This window comes from Miscanthus floridulus, chromosome 6 (assembly GCF_019320115.1).
Source record: "Miscanthus floridulus cultivar M001 chromosome 6, ASM1932011v1, whole genome shotgun sequence".
NCBI lineage: Eukaryota > Viridiplantae > Streptophyta > Magnoliopsida > Poales > Poaceae > Miscanthus > Miscanthus floridulus.
In genome coordinates this window covers 77,001,335-77,014,242 of record NC_089585.1, presented here as the reverse complement: position 1 = coordinate 77,014,242, position 12,908 = coordinate 77,001,335, and the positions used below count along the sequence as shown (strand labels likewise).

The window sequence follows — 12,908 nt, the reverse complement described above, 5'->3', positions numbered from 1 at the left end:
ATCCCATGATGAGGACATTCTGATATATAGTCTTGAAAGCATCCCCATGCCTCAGGGATAGATTCATCATGTTGCTGCTAAAAATTTAAAATTCTCCCACGCAGAGCATTGTTCTTACCCATGGGAAAGAACTTTGCTAGGAAGGCAGTGGAGCAATTATCCCATATAGTGTTTCTATCTTTGTTGGTGTAGAACCACTGCTTCAGCCTTCCCCAAAAGTGAAAATGGGAACAGGCGAAGTAGTATGGCATCCTTGGTTACTCCCTTAATGGTGAAAGGGCTACAGATCTCTAGAAAGTGTTGGAGATGTGCACTCGCATCTTTATGTGCCTTTCCACAAAATTGGCTCGCTTGCAACATGTTGATGAGAGCCTAGCTTGAGCTCGAATCCATTATCTCCCACATTGACTATGGGTCCAGTCCGAATGTTGGCAGTGGTTGGAGCAAAGAATTCATGAAGAGTCCTGTCAGTCATGGCTTCAATTTCTGGTGTTATGCTTTACCTTATATGGTTGTCTTCCAACTCTAAAGCTAGAACTTTTTTGAGTTTAGCTCTAGTTCTCTTAAGTAAAGCTTTTGGATTAGTCAATGTAGTTTGTCGGAAGGTCAAAACCGGTCATACATTACCCTGTATAAGATATGAAAGTTGACAAAACAAGGGTAATCCTACTTGAGCAGGGGTATATGGTTTATCTTGATCACATCAATAAGTATAAGTTTATCAATACTTCCTTTGTCTAGCTACCTTCCCCAGCAATGACACCAGAAATGCTTGTTGGTATTTATTAACTTGTCACTTGTTTTAATAGCCACCTATTATAAAACTATATCTCCTAACATTACTTTACTAGGTTGTCATCCCTAGTGATGTTTCTAGAGATACTTGTTGGTACTACCTAGTATTACTACTAGAATAATACTAAATAGTTCTTTATTAATTTATGTGACTAGGAGGAATATATAGATATGAATAAAAAGGAATCTATAAGCACATAGATAATTATACCATTGTAGCACTTCACCCAAGAGTATTCTAGGTATCGTTATTTATATTTTTACCATAGGGAAGGTCTAGCATGGACAAGTATTGATAAATTATACTATTGATGGAAAAGTAAACCATAACCAATATTCTACTCAAAACAAGGGTAAGTCATAGGATAAGATATATATGTGATAAGTATTGAACAATGATAATGATAAATCACTTAGAGTACTCCTTTCTATGGCATTAGCATGGTCAGGTAGAATATTAGAGGAATAATTCCTAAGTCATTCTTAATTATAAGTCAAAGCATACATTGATTAGTGCAATTATACCTAATAGTCATTGCTGAGATCATCTTCATATCTACACATAAGGGATATTACTAAGGGAAATTAAGAACAAAGCTTGTACCCCTTCGTAACTAGATCCTACGTGCTACCTACATTGGGGAGTGGACTACAAAGGACTCAATGGGAGTGTCACGTCCACTGATCTACCACATGACCAAGAATAGAGGGTGTATCTATAGGTAAATCACTGTATAAGCACCACGCTTACACCATGTCGACCACCCACCCATGGATCCTTAGGGGGAGCGCTATACGAATATATGCACGAATATGATGATAATCCAACTATACTAGGTATATAATCAATGTTGACGATGAACATTATAACAAAGAACATGAATAAGATGAATACTAATATTGTCATAATAATTGTTGCAAGCATATAAAAATAATGGAGATACAAAAGAGAGAAGGGGTAGAAAGATTATACCGAACCATGCTCTTGACACGATCAGGAATCCAAGTGAAGCCTACTTGCCTCCCTCTAGACCTAGCCTAACTAGCTATGCGCTAGAATATGGTGGAGCTCTAAGGATGATTAGGGTTTATGTCTTCTCAAATGACTTGATGCCTTCAGGGGGGCAGGGGCTGATATATATAGGCCGGAGGATCCAACGTGAGCCCTTGGATCAAAATGACTTAAGGAATGGCGTAGATGCAACCTAGGAGGCGGTGGAGAACCTGACATTGCAACGCAGAGGCTGATAGGGGGGCCCAGGGGCCGAGCAGGCCTATAGGTGCTGGCCGTGGTAAGCCACTCACTCTCTACCTCAACGTGGTGTCCTCTGGTATCCTCTAGAACCTTCTAGTGCCTATTTCATGGTGGATAAGCACAATTAAATCTAACATGTAGGTCCACCTTGATAGTTTTCTAGATAAACCCTGTAGAAATCATAGATTCACCAAAACTCATAGAATTTATTAGTTTAAACCCCTAGACCCTTGTTGGTGATCTCAATTGTGCCCTTATGCATGTTTTATTGATGGTTTATAATGGTTGTTAACTACCATCAATAGGGGTATAGATCTGGCATGTATCGCCGCTGACGGTGGTCCTTCCGCTGTTAGTGGACCTACTGTTGATGAAGGGGATCGGATCTAGATCTAGATCTGTCTCTAGCTAGGGTTTGAAAAGGTATGAGAGAGGGTGCGGCTGGAGAGTGAAGAGGGAGTCAAGCTGCTGTGCCGATGTGCCTAGCTAGGGTTCAGACTAGGGTGGTAGAGGAGGCTAGGCTTCAGAGCGGGAGGAGAGACGATGCGGTTGGTTTGGCTGGAGAATGGAGATGGAGGCAGAGACGATGACTCCTTGAGCTTTGATGTGGCCATAACAATACCACAAATACCCTTGTCTGAAATCGATGGCGCGGTAAACCAATTTTCTATGAGGAGGGCAAAAGAGAGAGAGAGATCTAATTTTTTGTTCGTGTTGGCGGCACTGCTGGGTGCAAGGATTTCATTTTCTCCTAAAATCAAATTTTCACACGGGCATATTGCTGCCCCGTCTGGCATCTGATGAGCAGAGACTGAATTTTATATGATGAATGGTGATGATCTATACAGGAGTAATACACTAATGTGTATTAACCGTTCGGATCACTAATATTAATCCCCTAAGTTTTGGTGGTCCCCCAAGTTTCGGTGGACGGAGACTCTTGATAGCGTTTATGCAGCACATGGGACAGTCTACTACTAAAGGCATTCTCTAATCAGTACCCATTTGTTACTCATCTGCGCATCGTTTCTGCTGCCATTCGCCCCCTCTGGTGCCACCCACCCTATGCCGCCTCCCCCCTCCCCCTTTACCCACCCCCTCTTCCTAGACACTGATACCTCTTGCCTAGATCCTTTCATGTTGCGGGGATCTACCGTGCCATGGCAATTCTACCATGCCACCGTCTGTCAATGCGCCACTCCTCCAGTGAGCAAGCTAGTTGAGATTACCTTCTCACCTCGGCACGATGAGGTTGTCTGCGATCTCCTCTCTTTTTTCTTCATGAATTTATGGTGTTTGATGAAATGCATGTGTAATTTTTTCTGATTGTTGTAGATGGTGTGAGTTAAATCAAAGCAGCTAGAACTACCACATCATAGAAAGAGACTGAGATAGGCAACCATTCTCCAAGAAGCAGAGGAACAGGCACCACCACAACCTAGAAAGAGCTATAGGAAGGCTCATGTGTCCTAGAAGCAGAGGAACAAGCACCACCATAGCCCAGGAAGAGGTAGAGGAAGGAAGACAGTATCCGAGAAGTAGAGGAAGTAGCAACCAAAGCTATGCTAGCCCTAGAGTCTAGGAATTCTTGCAGGTGGAATCGAATGGCCCGCCGACAGAAGCAGCATGAGGAGAGTGTTGAAATGGAACTTAGGGAGGAGGAGCTCACTGAGGAACAACTACAGCAAATGACCGAGTTCCACTCCAAAAACTAGACCAGTCGTTTGGCACCTTCCTAGATCAAATCTATAGGTACTCATGGGGGCACGTGCACTTGCACTCATGGAGGTTTGATGTGTGCCACAATTGGTGGTACAAGGAGCAGTCGAGGAGGTAATTTGATGTGTGCCACAATTGTTGCTACGAGGAGCTGTTGAGGAGGTAATTTGATGTCTGCCAATGGTCGTATGAGGAGCAGTCTAGGAGGTTTGATGTCTGCTAATGGTTCTATGAGGAGCAGTAATATTGAGAGAAAGAAAGAGGTGGTTTAGTTCTATGACTTTTGGTATTGTAGTTCAAAGAAGATACGGAGCATCAGGTTCTACAGTATTGAGTTCTGGTTTCCACTACTCAAAGAGACTGGCACAAAATCATAGTTCTAAACTATGACTCAGGAGAGTTTCTTCAGGAGCTACCATGCTAGAGGGATGGCACTAGTAGACCAAAGGATACTTGGTTGGGATGAGCTTGAGAGACCAGCTGGTATACCCATCCGGCCCCTCTTTGAGTGGTTCCTAGGCTTCCTTCACCTTTTCAGTGAGGTTGATCGAATTGTGATAAGTTGGGTGTGTCAGTTCTATGCAATAGTGTGGATTCATTTGAAGCAAGACCACATTGATTTTATGCTCCATGGTTGGCTAGAGCGAATGTCCTATGACCACCTACAAGAACTCCTCAGGGTTAACACTTCATATAGGAAGCTCCATGAGATAGTCTATGGAGATACTTTGCCTCCGTGTCGTAGTAGGGCTAGAGGTACTTTTCCTATAGACTAGGAGATTCAGCCACTCTTCATGGAGCCCTTCACCGATGGCTCCTTGCGTACACCAAACAGACTGTGTCCAAAGGCGTACGTTCTACACATGGCTCTAAGGAAGATAGTCCTTCCTTGTGGTGTCAATAGGGAGTCATTGACCAGCTTGCAGTAGTCGCTACTACTATCAATATGGAGAGGCAAGCAGTTTGACTTCTTACACTTTTTCCTGTTTAAGATCAAGGATGTGATAGCTAATGCTATCAATGCTAGATGGAAGCACATCTACCCTCACATCATCAGCTATCTGCTATGCATGACTAACTCTGAAAAGATAGGCCGTTGTACAACGAGTCGACATGTGAGGTTATGACCTACATGCCAGCAAGTCCGGATGATCGTCGTCATGGACAGCGTGTCCTTAGGTCCATTCAAGAGCTGTTACCCATACAGGATAGTGAAAGACATGAAACGGTGGATGCATCCCTAGAGTAGGCAGAGCACCAGTCTGGGATTAGAGGAATCTTGAATGTATGAATGCAAGATTCAGACTCCGATGATAGCGACTACCGTGACCCTATGTTAGACAACCATGATGAAGGAGGGTCGTCCTCTGGTGGTGTGGCCGACAAAGAGATGGATGATGTTCCACCTACTATAGAGACGTTAGCCGAGCAGGCACCGCCTCCAGTGTTTGTTTAGCAATCGTCGAAGCTTGGACAGATACTTGCTAGGCTAGTTGTTGGCCTGGAAGAAAACCAGAAGCGTATGGAATGACAAGACAAGTGTATGGAATGACAAAAGAGACATTTGAAAGCAAGTATTGATAAGTAAGCGGAGAGTGTGGTCCTTCTCAAAGAGCAGATGAGTCAGTAATCATCTACTTTTTGTGAGGTCATCAACCAACAAGGCTAAAAAATCAACCTAATGTGCAATGTGTTCACCGGTTGCTTTATTCAACTGTACAGTGCAACAAGGGTCAAATCCCCTGACTTTTAGACACTTCAGTTGCAATGTGGTAGTCAAGTCAACCCCACTGCTGGTTATCTGACTAATCCTGATAATACAATTGTCCACACAGATTTACCAATTGTGATGATGCTACATAAGCAGAGTTCAACTTTAGGTCCTGATAAGGCCGGTGATCCACCTTCTCCACCCCCTCAGGTCGAGGTGCAAGTCACCATGGAGGCACATACAGAGCCTCACAAGGCTTCTCCAATGCTTGAGATACCTGAGCCAGCTTTAGATTCTGAAGAGGCAGATGATCCACCTTCTTTGCCCCCATAGGTCAAGGTGCAAGCTGCCATGGGGACACATACAGAGCCTCTCGGGGCTTCTCCTAATGACCGAGATACCTAAACCTGCTAATGCTAGTATTACTACAGTTGAACATAAGTAGAGTTCAACTTTAGCTCATGAGGCAGCTGATCGACCTTCTCCGCCCAATCAGGTTGAGGGGCCTAGATACTGCATGCGACACCATAGGGGCACATACAGAGCCTCCTAGGGCTTCCCCAACAATCATGGAGCTTGATGCGACCACCGAGCCTACTAATCCTACCCCTAATAGAGCTGAGTCAACCCTAGGGTCTAACACTACTACTTTAGTTCAGCAGATCGGAGAGTCCACCATTCATCTAGGTAACCACCTCACTGAGCATGATGAGACATCAGATTTCAGACAATGACATTTTAGCAAACTCATTAGGCGAGATGCACTCACCAGGCGAGTTCGACCTCAATAGCACCTGTCACAACTTTGATGCCTACTTCGTCGTCATCACCACATCCTTCGGATGCGTAGTCACCTTGAATCCCTACCGAGGAAGGGATGTACAAGAGATTGGTGATAGCTTGACAGTCGAAGGGAGGGATGTGGTAGAAGGTGAGGGAACGGAGGCATCGAAATTTGGATTTAGAATGATTCTTGATGTAATAATTGAAGTCTCACTTATGACACAATGTCTATTTTATGGTTCTGTAATAAGTTGTACATGTTGAACCCTTTTTATCACTATGTTGCCACGTAGGCATCGAAATTTGGATTTAAAACAATTCTTGATGTAATAATTGAAGTCTTGCTTACAACACAATGTCTATTGTTCTGTAATAAGTTGTACATGTTGAACCATTTTTATCACTATGTTGCCACTGTAAATTGAACCTAACATCTAAGTGCGATATGAGAGACATGTATCTAGTATGACTACCTTGTTGCAACTCGAGTCGTTCCTCTTGAGAGAACTACAGGGTCAAACAACCCCATTGCAAGTCGAGGAGTCACCTAGACATGAAATCTATTGTCCAACGCGTTACAATCATAGAGTAGGGGACTTTCTTTCGTGCACAATCAAATCTTGCATGCGCATTCAGAAAAGAGTAATAGATATTGTCCAGTGCATTACAATCGCATAGCATTGGACTTTCTCATGTGTGCATTCCAAAAAGAGTAATACACAATGTGCCGAATGATTAACATTTACATTGAAGCACAACAAGCAAACACTGTGAAAGAAAGTTGCTCTTTGAATTAAACTAACAGACTAGCTTTTCATTAAGATTGGAATGACCCTAGATACAATCTACGGCTCAAAGAAGGCAGTGAGAATGATGTCGCCCGCATGCATGGCCTGCCACGATGGCCTCCATGGCAGTGGTAAAGTCGCCAGTGAGCTCCTCCTTTTCCTCCTCACTGGTGTCAACTGGAAAGCCAGGTTCAAGTCGGTAGAGATCGTGGCTAGAACAAAGCCTGCACTATGGCCAAGGCTAAGGTAGCCCCATGGTGCACCCCACTAAGGGCCACCGTCCTAACCCAAGCTAGCATGGGCAAGCAGACGATCCTCAAGTAGGACACCCCCTGTGTTCATGTCATTGACGGCGATCAGGGGCTGCCTCTTGAAGAGCGGCCAACTACTCCTCCAGGGCTGACAACACTAAAAACTATCAAAACAAGGCCATGAACATTTAGACAGAGCTTTTAGACGAAGGAAACTGTCATAGAACCGTCCAATTTATAAGAGCACAAGTACAATAGCAACCGCCAAGGCAGTCAAACCATCACACTTGAGCCCATATAAATTTGGTAGTCCATCGAGTATCATGAAGGATCTCGATTCAATCAACATACAAGCCAAGATCATACATGATTCAACATAACCAGTCACATGTTACATCACAGTTCACAAATAGAAATCAGAGTTCACATAATTATTACAAACCAAGTTTAAAAGTAGCAGAAGCAAAGTAGTTTAACATCAACATCACAATAGTTTAGATACATGGTCAGTTTTATAGTCATCTCCAACCAAAAGCACAAGGGTGAGATGATATATAGAATGACCATGCCCATGGTCCTATTCCTCATCCACTGCAGGAGCAAAGCAGTGCTTGCAGTAGTAGTGGTACATAACATTATCTGCAACAATGGGAATAAAAACCTAAGTATGAGAAGATACTCAGCTAGACTTACCCATCATCAACTAAAATACTAAGACACCAAGGAGTATGCAAGGCTTTATAAGTAGCGCTGGTAGACATTATTTGCATAAAAACATTAGTTGTCCAATATCTCTTAAATTGTGAACCACTAGTTATTAATCCTATCTCATACTAAATTAGCAACTATCATATGCCCAACATGTTGGTACCATTAAGTCAACACAATAATAACCATATCCAGTTGAGTTCTTTCATAATCACATAACCAGCATTTCCATTAATTACTACGATGAAGCGTACTCCTATCAAGTTCTCACTATCTAGGAGAGACGGCCATTCGAATCGATTCCTACCCAGCTGGGGAATTATTCCTAACACACACCCATACTTCCCCCGTCGGGGTCGCATTAGGTCACCTTTGGTACAACTCAAGTTCAATCGCGGTTAAGACTAGCGCCGCACCCTCAAAGATACAACCAATCTGCCAAGAGGCTTGGGACTCTAACCTACCCTTGGGTTTATGCCATTGGCTCTTTGCACATCCTTACTTGCCTCCTAGGGTTTGCACTTTAACTGCTCATGTCTCCAACCTGAGTTGAGCTACTCAACTTCACGGTCGGAATGACTTATCCGACCAACTATGTGAGAGGCATACGTTCAACATGACAAGATGACCTCTAATAACCGGTCCTGAAATGACACAGATGGAATCACTATGATTACCAGAACATAAGACTCTGCCCTATCTCCAATTAATCAACCACACCAGGTTATGTTCCACGATAGCACAATATAGTCAACCGTGATCAAGTTATCGCCTATGGCTTGCAGGTGATAGGAAATCACCCGACTTCTACCGGTCTAAGCATAGCTAAGCATAAGGAGCGTTCCTGGACCTAATAGGATTCATGGTAGATATTTCTGGATAAGGAAAGGTAATATGCAGCAAGTGTTTCATAACAACTCCTATCACGTATTGCATCAATACAAGTAACTTAGGTGACATTAATAAAATAGGGAGACTTATAATGCTCTGGGGCTTGCCTTTCACAAAAGTGGCAGGTTGGTGATCTAGACACTCGGGAAGATGATCAGCTTCAGGCTCTCCTTCTCCAGGGAATCTCCTAGTGCTGCACTTCTTAGTTCTCCTCTTGCGGATCAGCATCGAGTTCCACCAACATGATCTCTTCGGCTGCACCTATTGCATGCATATGCATAACTAAGTTCCATGAATGCATAAGAAGGATCATGGATGATGTGACATGAGAATGTACATGCTGTGATAATGATGTTAAGTTACACAATGATAACAATGCTAACTCCTTGTTTACTGAGTAGGTGCATATCTCTTCTCTATCCACTTCCAATATTCTTCACAAGATAATTTTAGAGCTACACATAGCAGTTACAAGTTTACATCATAACTGTAGTTCTGCTTATCCAAATAATGTGATCTTGGACTTTCTGGAAAGCTTATAACATTGCCTACAACTCTTATTTGATCACCAAAAGCAAATTGAAACTCTATCCTAACCAAAATAGGCAATCTATCCAGCTCTGTCCAGAAATTCCAGAGAACAAGCATTTCGGGAGACCAAATTTAAACAGACATAAATCATATACCATTCGGCCTATTGCCCTGAAATTTGGACACAAGATAGATAAAGAAGTTCTCTACAACTTTGTTATTAACCATTTCTACAGTAAACTTCATTTTGACTATGAAAAATACCCAACAACAAAATCTATCCGGAAACACCTTTAAATTGAGTTTTAGAGCAATAATATTTTTACTGCATATAAGCATTCAAAATTAGACATCACCAAGTATACCAATAGTTCAGGAATATCAAATACACTCAAGAAAACATAATGGTCAAGCCCAATTTATTTCTTTAAATTCCTTTATTCATTTAATTAGATAATTAGGTGAAATAACAAACATATAACAAATGTGCACAATAACTTCTTAGAAAATTATAGTGTCTTCCAAGTGCCCCCAATAGACTACTGTAAAACTTTCATACAATTTGAACATGTATAACATCCTCTACAAAAATGACAAGCTAGCAAGGTTTATTTTAGTGAAAATAGTTAACCCTATAGAAAAGTGTCAAATAACAGATTTTATACTTTTCTTAGCTTCATCCTAGTGCCATAATACTGTACAAAAATTTGCATGGCAATATGTTACTTATTTTTATCCCTATAATTTTCCTCAGAAAACACCATTTATTAATAGATAAATAGAAGGACCCTACTCCAATCAAGTTTACTGCAAGTTTCTTATTTGTCTTAGCTAGATCATGTCAATACAAGACCATCAAAATTGGAATCACAATTTTATCCCTTTCCTAGCTCAAGTTATCCATTTTACAAGATTGTAAATATTCAAAAAGCACTTATCTAGCTACATTTTATTCACCATGAAAAATACCATAAACAGTGAATTTCATATTTTTATAAAATACTACACTTCATGAGGAATCCAACAAAATTTTGTTCACCAAAATTGGACACTCCTAGCTCTAGATATGATTTTCCAAAGTTAGCACAAAAATCTAGAAAAGCAATAAACAAAACCCTAACTGTAGTCGCTGACGCATGGGACCCACTGGGTCAGCGGACCCCACTTGTCAGTGAACCAAAATAGGGCACGGTGGTTGACCAGGCGCTAGCTCACCGATGGTGAGCTTTTCGGCGAAACCGACCCCACCAAAGTGCTCCACTCATTCACCCGCGTCGACTAGTACCGGTGGTGGAAGCGTAGACACACCGGTGAGGCTCATCACCGGCCATGGCGGCATGGCAGTGCTGTGTGGAGGTGTGCCGGTTGCTACTGGCCACGACAAGGCCCGACGAGAAGCGCACAGGCTCTGCGATGACTACGTGAACCTACCGAGGCTACCGAGGCTAGGTGGGAAACACTGACGGGGTCCATCCACATGCGTGGTGGTGCAGCGGCGCTGGCCGTCGTGTTCAATGCTGTCGAAGCTACGGTTTGCCATAGGGTCACACCAGAAGCTAGGCCACACCCTTATCTAGCGCTAACACAAAGAAGATGGAAGAAGGGGCAAGTGAGTCGAGCAGCGGCGAGCTCGCCGTGAAGGCGGCCATGGAAGTCGTGATTCCGGCGAGGACAAGAACGGAGAATTCACCCTCACCATGGCCTGCCTGGCATTGCTACTATGTCGAGGAGGTAGAGAGGAAGACGGCACAGCTGACGGCCTAATAGGAGGCAGCAATGGTGCAGTGGTGAGGGAGCAAGGCGATGGTGGAGCAATGTAGTGGTGTGGCAAGCTCGGTGCTCCTAGCTGTGCGCATGAGAGAGAGCAACAGAGAGGGAGAGAGTGCGAACGCGATTAGGGAATGAGCAGTGTGGTGTCACCTTAACCACATGCCACCCTACTATGATGGGGTCCAATGTCGGCTAGCGACGGCCATGCGGTGGCCAAGCTCTAGCCCTCGGGTCGGCCATAATGGCCAGGCCGAGTTGGTCATTAGAGCACTGTTTGTTCGTCTGACAGTGCCAATTCAACTCCTCCAAAGTCCTAAACCACGACGAGTTAGCAAAAACTCTATTAATAAAAGTTGTAGATCTACATACCAGCTCCAACTTTCCTTAAGTGATCTAGGTCTAATTCACAAAGGTTAGCAAGTTGCATCATCACAAAGTCAGGCACAACGAAACTGTAAACTCAATTTGACAGAAAAAATCCTAAGTTCCAAAAACAGTACATTGTTGATTCTTGTGAGATCTAAATGACCATGTTAGGCACTGAATTAGACCTTGACCCAAAAATAAAAGTTGTTGCTCTAAACAAGTGCTACAACTTTTCTTAAGGGTGCACTACCATGTAAACACTCTATGCTATAGTTCAACTTAGGTCAAACATACAACATGAAAATGATGAGTTACACTATAAATATGACTTAGAGACCAAACTAGACTTAGTCATGAATACCAAAGTTGTTCCATGTGATAGTCTAAACATGTTTAAGGTACTCCTAGGGCTCCACAAACATTTTATACATTGTTTACATGTAAACCCTAGCATATGTAAGGCAATTTAGTGACAACACATGTAATATAAGCTAACATAGAGATAATATTTGATGTGCTCATGCTCATGAATGATCAATGATGGTTGTGCTCATGCAATGCAAATGCTAAATGCATGCTTAACACCTAGGGTGTTATAGCCCTTCCCCCTTAAAGAAATCTCATCCCAAGATTTGTATGACCTACCATTCCTCGTAGAAACCTAGATAAACCTCATGAAGATAGTCCTCACGCTCCCACGTAGCATCTTGCTCACTATGATTATTCCAAATCACCTTGTAGAACTTAATGACTTTGCTATGGGTCACTCTTTCCATTTCTTCAAGCACTCGAATAGGTCTTTCTTCATAGGTCAAATCCGACTGAATCTTGACACTAGTAGGTTCAATAGCTTCTTTGGGCACACGAAGACATTTCTTGAGTTAGGAGACAAGGAAAACATTTAATATAGCTTTCATTTCCAGAGGTAACTAGAGTTTGTAAGCTACTGGCCCTTTTTGTGCAATGATCTGATATGGTCTGATATACCTAGTAGCAAGTTTTCTTCTCACTCCAAACCTCTGTACTTTCTTCATTGGGGACACCTTTAGATACACATAATCTCTAATTTGGAACATAATAGGACTTCTCCTTTTATCTGCGTAACTCTTTTGTATTGATTGGGCAGCTTCTATATGTTGTTGAATGATTTGAACTCGTTCTTCAGCTTCCTTGTAAAAGTCAATTCCATAATATCTTCTTTCACCAGGCTCAATCCAATTTAGAGGGGTCCTACACTTGCGACCATATAAAGCTTCAAATGGAGCCATCTTAATGCTCTCTTGATAGCTATTATTGTAGGAGAATTCAGCCAATAGTAACCAATCCTCCCATGAACCCTT

At 42.5% G+C, this 12,908-nt stretch overlaps 1 non-coding gene across 1 annotated transcript; it reads left to right on the top strand.

The window, feature by feature from the left end:
- Nucleotides 1-109, top strand: LOC136462018 (small nucleolar RNA R71). The gene has a single exon (XR_010760546.1). It is a non-coding gene; the product is annotated as a small nucleolar RNA R71 (small nucleolar RNA).
- Nucleotides 110-12,908: the final 12,799 nt, after the last annotated feature.